Raw genomic sequence first — 7,195 nt, forward strand, 5'->3', positions numbered from 1 at the left:
ACCGACACCAATGATGGAGCACTATTCTTCCCACTGACACCAATGATGGGGCACTATTCTTCCCACTGACACCAAGGATGGGGCACGATTCTTCCCACTGACACCAATGATGGAGCACTATTCTTCCCACTGACACCAATGATGGGGCACTATTCTTCCCACTGACACCAATGATGGAGCACTATTCTTCCTACTGACACCAATGATGGAGCACTATTCTTCCCACTGACACCAATGATGGGGCACTATTCTTCCCACTGACACCAACAATGGGGCACTATTCTTCCCACTGACACCAAAGATCGAGCACTATTCCTCCCACTGACACCAATGATGGGGCACTGTTCTTACCACTGACATCAATGACAGAGCACTATTCTTCCCACTGACACCAATGATGGAGCACTATTCTTCCCACTGACATCAATGATGGGGCACTATTCCTCCCACTGACATCAATGATGGGGCACTATTCTTCCCACTGACACCAATGACAGGGCACTATTCTTCCCACTGACATCAATGATGGGGCACTGTTCCTCCCACTGACACCAATGATGGGGCACTGTTCCTCCCACTGACATCAATGATGGGACACTATTCCTCCCACTGACACCAATGACGGGGCACTATTCCTCCCACTGACACCAATGACGGGGCACTATTCCTCCCACTGACACCAATGATGGGCACTGTTCCTCCCACTGACACCAATGATGGACACTGTTCCTCCCACTGACACCAATGACAGGGCACTATTCTTCCCACTGACACCAATGATGGGGCACTATTCCTCCCACTGACACCAATGCCGGGGCACTATTCTTTCCACTGACACCAATGATGGAGCACTATTCTTCCCACTGACACGAATGATGGAGCACTATTCTTCCTACTGACACCAATGATGGAGCACTATTCTTCCCACTGACACCAATGATGGAGCACTATTCTTCCCACTGACACCAATGATGGGGCACTATTCTTCCCACTGACACCAAGGATGGGGCACGATTCTTCCCACTGACACCAATGATGGAGCACTATTCTTCCCACTGACACCAATGATGGGGCACTATTCTTCCCACTGACACCAATGATGGGGCACTATTCTTCCCACTGACACCAACGATGGGGCACTATTCTTCCCACTGACACCAAAGATCGAGCACTATTCCTCCCACTGACACCAATGATGGGGCACTGTTTTTACCACTGACATCAATGACAGAGCACTATTCTTCCCACTGACACCAATGATGGAGCACTATTCTTCCCACTGACATCAATGATGGGGCACTATTCCTCCCACTGACATCAATGATGGGGCACTATTCTTCCCACTGACACCAATGACAGGGCACTATTCTTCCCACTGACATCAATGATGGGGCACTGTTCCTCCCACTGACACCAATGATGGGGCACTATTCCTCCCACTGACATCAATGATGGGACACTATTCCTCCCACTGACACCAATGACGGGGCACTATTCTTCCCACTGACACCAATGACGGGGCACTATTCTTCCCACTGACACCAATGATGGGCACTGTTCCTCCCACTGACACCAATGATGGGGCACTATTCTTCCCACTGACACCAATGATGGGGCACTATTCTTCCCACTGACACCAATGATAGGGCATTACTCTTCCCACTGACATCAATGATGGAGCACCATTCCTCCCACTGACACCAATGATGGGGCACTATTCTTCCCACTGACACCAATGATGGGGCATTACTCTTCCCACTGACACCAATGATGGAGCACTATTCTTCCTACTGACACCAATGCCGGGGCACTATTCCTCCCACTGACACCAATGTCGGGGCACTATTCTTCCCACTGACATCAATGATGGGGCACTATTCCTCCACTGACACCAATGATGGGGCACTATTCTTCCCACTGACACCAATGTCGGGGCACTATTCCTCCCACTGACACCAATGTCGGGGCACTATTCTTCCCACTGACATCAATGATGGGGCACTATTCCTCCACTGACATCAATGATGGGGCACTAATCCCCCACTGACACCAATGACGGGGCACTGTTCCTCCCACTGACACTAATAATAGGGCACTTTTCTTTTCTTCTAAAAATGCTAGCTTCCTGGCAGTCATTCTGGTCATCAGATTTCCTAAGGTATTGATTTGTAACAGACAGCTTGTGAATTTAGAATGAAATTCGGACACCTTACTTACAAACCTGTTTCTGGTCAGTGACTCCGGAAGCATTAAGGCCATTATCATGACTGCCTGGCAATTAGCATTTTCTAAAGAAGTGGACAGTGACACCAGGCTCCATATTTTCTTCAAAGTGGAGTTGTAGCCCAAACTTTCTTTTTGGGAAGATTTAGAACCTCTGTTCGATTTTCATTTCTCTAAAACCGAGCTGATAATATTCCCTCCCGCCCATGCGCCTCTCCATGACTTTTCCATCAAGGTCAGTAATGCAAACCATAAATCCCTCACCTCATACCAGAGTACTCGGTGTAATCCTAGACTATGATCTGTCCTTTCCACCTCAAATACAATCCTTGTCAAAATCTTGCAGACTTCACCTCTGTAACATCTCTAATCTTCAACCCTTTTTAACCAATGAAACCACCAAGCTCCTCATTCACTCCCTTGTTATCTCTTGCCTTGACTATTGTCCCTTCTCATTGGCCTGCCTCTCCATAGGCTATCCCCTCTTCAGTCTATCATGAATGCTGCTGCCAGGCTTATCTACCTTACCAACCGCTCAGTGTCTACCAACCCTCTCCTCCAATCCCTACACTGTCTTCTGATCATTCAGTGAATCAAATTCAAAATACTAACAACATACAAAGCCATTCACAACTCTGAGATCGCAGTGCATTTATGGCCGCTGATTGGCCAAAGCATGCACCTGACCTGCATGCTTTGGCCAATCACAGTGAAATCTGCTGTGAGAGCCATGATTGGCCAAGGTAGGGTTCCTTTAGCCAATCATGGCTCAGGGGGGTGTCCCATGTCTCCCTTGTCTCCTCCTCCCATGTTCATCTCCAAGACTTCTCCAAAGCCTTTCCCATCCTCTGGAACTCTCTGCCTCAATTTGTCCAACTATCTCCTAGTCTGGCTGCTTTAATCCCTGAAAACGTATCTCTTCAGGGAAGCCTATCACGCCTCCATCTAATCTTTTTTTACTTTCATCAGCTCATCCCCCACAGTTACAACCTTTTGTACCACTTGCCCCACCCTATTAGATTGGAAGCTCTTCTGAGCAGGGCCCTCCTACCCATCTTGCATTCTATTGTATTGTAACTGCACCGTCTCCCTTTTATATTGTAAAGCCCTGTGTAACCTGTTGGCGTCATATAAATCCTGTATAATAATAATAATAATAATAATGTCCTCTCAAGGTTTAAAGCTGGCCATACTCTATACAATCTGATTGTACAATCTGCTTTGGATTTTACAAAACTATGTAATATGAGGACAAACCTAAACAATCCATTCTATTTGTATGAAATCAGGCAGGCCCTTGCACTAAATATCAGATTATAGATCTAAAGGAGATTGTACAATCAGATTGTGTAGTGTATGGTCAGCCTTAAATGTTTTCAAACCAATCTCAGTTTAAAGTATTTACATAGAGAAAAGAGTTTACCTTTCTCAGCCTTGTATTTGTTGGACACTTTTTTTTAAACTTAAAATAGACATTCTTCCTGTTGAAAATGTAATAAAATACAGTGTCTTTTCAGTAAGCTGTTATTTTAAATGATTATTTCAGCACTCACTTTAAAGTCAATTATATACGACTTTCATATTTTTTCTTATTTTAGTGGTTGAAATGTCTAATGTGTAGATTAGCTATCATACTGTCTCCCTGCTTAAAGCTGAACTCCAGGCATACAGCTATATACACCTTAATAATGTACATATGGAAACGGTTTTATCTGTCAATGGGTAAATGACATATTTACAAGGCTCTTCACCCGCTCTCCCCCTTGAAATACCCCCCTCAACAGCCAGGGGGAGAGGTGAGGAGGGAAGCCAGCAGGACTGCGGGGCAGGGGGCAACACTGGGGGGGGGGGGAGCTGGGCAGTAGTTGAATAGGCAGTGTGCATAGTGATTAAGGTGTACCCAGGTACACCTGGCACACCCCCTGCGCACACCTATGGCTGTAACTCAAATAAGACTTTATACTTTTCCCCTGGAGTTCTATATACAAGTTATATACAAAGGTGGGGGGGGGGCAGAGGAGCTGGGCCAGCACAGACAGTAATTAGTTACCCTCAGTTGATGAATTTATGCTAGAGGACTTACACTTTTTGGAGGGTCAATTTCTTAGCAGGGTTAGAGGCACATTGCGAGTTGTTTATATCAAAGGAAACAGCTGCAAGTAAACATTTAACAATATTATATGTGCCTGTGTACTTCTACCTACAATTTTTATGTTGGTGATAGAATTTCTTTTTTGCTGCCATTTATCCACCGACAGTCAGCATGCTATGTGTGAACAAGTCGTTATGGTGGCCATTCACACTTCAATATACAGTAAAAGATCAATTTATTTTTTGACTGAACTCTTCTGATAGGGATACTTGATCTATCGTAGACAACCAATTCAATCGATATGCCACACACATTAGGAAGTGGATTTTTAGATTGCTAAAATGGGTTTATAACAGACAATTGGAAATGATCAATCTTATATCTGTTTACACCATGTAATCTCATAATTTGCCTCATGCAAAACTATTGTTCATTTTCCACAATCGACTCAGTTGGATTGAATTTGATCTAGATTGAGTCTGAATTGATCAGAAGGGAAGTTATGCCAGTTGGATTGAATGCCAAACCAATCATTTTAATCGAATCACACATTGATCGGACTCCAAAGACATGCTGGTAGGTTAATTGGATCCTTTCTAAATTAGCTGTAGTATATATGAATGTGAGTTAGAGACCTTAGATTGTAAGCTCCTTGAGGGCAGGGACTGATGTGAATGAACAATGTATATGTAAAGTTCTGCGTAAATTGAGGAAGCTATATAAGTACCTGAAATAAATCAAATAATAAAATCAACACATGTATGATCACTATTAGTAAAAAAAGGATAAAAATTTCCGCGTCACAGACCAAGGCTTGCAGCCTCCCCTTACTCACCCCCACAGGGATGAGGTAGAAATAAAAGGTATATGTGAATAGGGGCAAGTGGCGCTACCTGTGTTGGATACGTACCAGTTATGTGTTAGCTATATAGCTATATATTAACTGTGTGCTCTCCTAGAAGTGAGTTAAAAATGTGCTATTACAGAACCGTATAATAAGTTGTATATGTGCCCAATGGGATAGATATCCCGTACCAGAGGATGCAACCAAATAATACAGGTGTACCAACAAAGTATATATATATACAGGTGTAACAGAAAATATCATCAATAGTGGTGACATTAATTATATAAATAGTAAGTGTATCAGCACACAGCCCCCTCCTGATGTATAAGGGGTTAACCATATATTAACAATTCGTTTTTCCAGCTGTAGCACTGGCTAGTAAAGAGTCTCTATTCAGTCCATACCCAGTGCCATGTATTGGTTAAATATAACTCCACCGTGTACAAGTGGCGTGTTATGCTGGGGGAACAATCACAGCCCCCTTTTATTACCATAAGTGCAGTCAATGTTAATAAGGACCAAGTGTAATGTGTGCCAAAAATATATATATAAATATATAACAAATAAAAAATAAAATAACCAAATATGTCAAAAATATACCAATTGTGACAGAAATATAAAATATAAAAAAGTGTAGATATTAAAGATCAATATTGTGAAAGTCCTAGCTTGAAGACAGTTCATTCAAAAGTTCCTGCGTGAGGTGACTGTAGTAATAGCAACAGTTGATGATATCCAGTGACTTAAGTGCTCCCCCTCAAGGGTCCCCACTCACCAGCTCCCTGCACCCCTGCAGGGGTAAAAAGCATCTAGTATCCTCGATGTTTTGTTGGAATCCAATGGGGTTGTCCCTAGGGGGCCTCCGCTCCAAGTGTAGCTATCCTTCAGGGTTAGGTTTTATCTTCATATAAAAGAAAACAGGGCTCCCATAGTGTGATAACGTAGTGTATTTATTAAAAAATTACTAGGTCCAATGACCAATGATAAAAATAAATATAAAGAAAGTTTAAAAGCAATTAACACTCCCGCAAAGGAAGTGAAGATATCACACTGCGTAAGGGAGATCAAGCCCGGAGAGGAGCTCGTGGATGTACGCTAACAGCTGAGCGGCGTGCGCCCCAGCTGCGTTCCACACTCTCTCCGACTTCCGCGTATGACGTAGGTACGTAGCTCCGCCTTACGTGTTTCGTCATCGACGTTCTCAAAGACTATTAGTAAATCAGCCTCAATACCTGCAGTTCCCCTGACAGAACACAATAGCTCAGTGGAGGAAATCGCTGCACTAACATGGATGTGTTAGTGCGGCGATCTGTACATTTTTTTTTTTTTTTCGTTCAGCCCACTGGGTTGAACTAAAAAAAACTTACAGTGTGTACCCAGCAATAGTGAGGAACAAATGGCAAATGACTGAAGAAAACTGGTAATTCCCAGGGGTTCACATACTTTTCCCAGGGCTGTGGATTAGGGAGTACCACCGGTCCTTCTGTACAGGGCCCAGGACAGCAGGGTGAATTGGATGTGGGCAGGGCACGGCGAGGGGCAATAGCTAGAACCAATACCCTGTATGCAGCATTGCTCTCTCTGCTGCAGCTGAAAGCTGGCTTCCTCTCCTCTCCCTCCCTCTAACTTTCAGCTGCAGCAGAGAGTAACATACAGGGAATTGGTTTCAGTAATTGCCCCCCCCCCCACACACACACACACACACTGCACTGATCACCCTCCCTGTGCACCATACCTTTCCCCCTACTGCTTAGGCCCCCCCGTGTGCCCCTCCTATTCTAGCTTCCCTCCTCTTCTTCCTGCTGGCACCTGCAGCACACAATTGGCTGTATAGGGCCCCATGGTTTCTAACAAGAGCCCTAATGTTTCCTATGGGGTCACACACTTTTTCTTGTCAATGTACATACACATACAGAGTCCCCTTTTTACCTTTACCCATAAAAGATCACTACTTGGGTCACACAGAAGCTGTGTTAAGTTCACAAAAGTACATGGACCAACAATTCCATCCTTAGGGCTCAAGGTTACATATT

General features: G+C 44.1%; 1 long non-coding RNA gene across 1 annotated transcript in view; it reads right to left on the minus strand.

Moving 5' to 3' along the window:
- LOC141110791 (uncharacterized) overlaps positions 1–7,195 on the minus strand; it is a 28,781-nt gene that overhangs the window by 9,101 nt on the left and 12,485 nt on the right. The gene's annotated exons all lie outside the window — the stretch shown is intronic.

The sequence above is a fragment of the Aquarana catesbeiana genome, linkage group LG10, assembly GCF_042186555.1.
Source record: "Aquarana catesbeiana isolate 2022-GZ linkage group LG10, ASM4218655v1, whole genome shotgun sequence".
Classification (NCBI taxonomy): Eukaryota; Metazoa; Chordata; class Amphibia; order Anura; family Ranidae; genus Aquarana; species Aquarana catesbeiana.